The sequence below is a fragment of the Perkinsus marinus genome (genome assembly GCF_000006405.1).
Source record: "Perkinsus marinus ATCC 50983 genomic scaffold scf_1104296964164, whole genome shotgun sequence".
Taxonomy (NCBI): Eukaryota; Perkinsozoa; order Perkinsida; family Perkinsidae; genus Perkinsus; species Perkinsus marinus.
Genome location: NW_003204784.1, coordinates 65,379 through 67,530, shown reverse-complemented (window position 1 = coordinate 67,530; position 2,152 = coordinate 65,379).

Genomic DNA, 2,152 nt, shown 5'->3' with positions numbered 1-2,152 from the left:
GGTATGTCCCATCAGATACACTATTTTAAACCTCTTTAGAGAAGCTCGTTAGCCAGCCCGTGGCACAAAAATTCCCAATGACGGATGTTCGTGGTCCGCGAATCCCGGATCTAACCCCCAAAGGCTACTTTAGTGAGAGAGAAAGGAGGCGTTTTCACGAGCCATCTGGCTCGAACGAAAACCGCAATATGAGGTCAATTTAACCGCACAAGTGTGGAATCCGTTACGAGAATTGTATAACTCAAAGTTCTCGAGAATATTCAGTAACGATGTATCACACTATGTCAATGGAGTATGTTTGTGTAGCATATTATCGACCGTATATCACTGCCCATATATTACCACCTCCCCATACATCATTTTCCACATTGCAAACACAATCAGTTTGAACTGAACAACACCAATAGAGTTATAACACTTGAGCCATGTATCGAACACAGGCCATCCACAACATTCCGCGCTGGAGCGTTGGAGTCTCCAGCATGAGATAGATGCTCTAGGAAAATGAAGCATGTGCAACCAAAGACACCAGTTGAATACAAAAATATGAAATTCATTACACCAGAGCGTGAGTTCGCATATACCATGGAACATGTCATGCCCATGCATTACTGTACCACTAATAGGCGAAGATCTCAGAACCCGATTCATCGAATCAATCTCCTATCTCCCGTAAAACTGCTCTGACGATACTTTTGCGCGCGCCATACGTACGCATCAACATGTGGATCCGAACATTTCAAGACCAATCTCTGGTCACAGGATTTCAGTTTCAACCATACTTGAGAGGACACCCATTAGCGTAGAGATCTATGTGTACACGGATAATCAGCCGATTTCCACGGGCCATTTAAATTTAGCTTTTTCATTTGCAGCCCTATTCAATAGGCAGGTCGCACCTGCGCGATTGCGTGAAAGGTTTGGGCGCGCTCTCTCAGGGGCCCCCACCCCTGGCGCGCGCTGATGCCATCATAGCATATGTTGAAGCTTTGGGCAAAGCAGGTGCCCAATACCAAGATCGAACAAAGAGATTCTTTAGCGGTTTGGTATATGCACGCGTCACGCTGGTCACGTGCTAGGGAAACAGGTGTCTCAGGAACCTCTTGACGTAGGGGGGATATCTCGGCAGTACCTTCCAAGTTGGACAAGCCGCACACTCCCTACAACCAGAATTTGGGTGAACAGTGTTCACTGAGCAAAGCAGAAGGCCAGACCGAACCACCAAACTGAATTTTGCGTCCCGTGAAACATAAACGGCGTGAAACCGTAGGCAGGGCCGCAAACTGTGGTGAGGTCTATAAGCCTGTAGTACAGGCCCTGTACAGCGCGATGATCGCGAGTCACGGAGCTAAACGCCGACTCGCCCGTTTCCTCCACGGTGGTGTGGGAAGGTAGGCTGGAAATGAAGTTCACAGCCGCAGGCCGAGGTCAAATTACTAATGAGGAAAGATTGAGAAGACACGCGCGAGATCTACTGGGCGTCGCAACAGCCATGTGCTCAATGTCAATGTTGGCCGGTTCCTGAGCGCCATCGCAATGGGCTCCAAGGATCTTCCGCAGTAGGCCATTAGGGACCGTCGTTGCCGCAGCCGCTGCGGCGCAGCGGCAAGCCAACTAACTTTGTGTACTGCGTACACATCATCGAGATGGCGCTGCGAACAATAGGACACTGAGACCTGCCAGCAATCTATCATTGCATCGATCGCAACCTACGTGTATTGCACGTCTACACTCACGCTCTATACAGGTACCACGTCACAGTGCTGATGAGATTCCTGCAGGTTTACTCAGCAACACATTGAATGGGTATGGCCGTCATTTTATGACGTGAATCAAGATAGGCCTGCTGGTAGAAGAGTGAGAAACTCTTTGCAGGTTTATGCAGGAATTAATCTCAACATTGCTGCTCCGAACGAAGGTCTCGCAAGATGTCAGCGATCCTGCGCTGTTGTGCTTCGAATCGAAGCACAACAGCGGATCGTGTGACGATATCGGATATCGTCAAGTGTGGTCGAGAGACACTCCGTCTGCCCCTCATAACTCTGATCATGAAAAGGTCTACTCAAAGAGCTGTCACGATGAGATAGGCAAAATCAACATCCAGATACGTCTAGACGAAATATCTTTTCCCGACAATGGTCCGTCGAGCGAG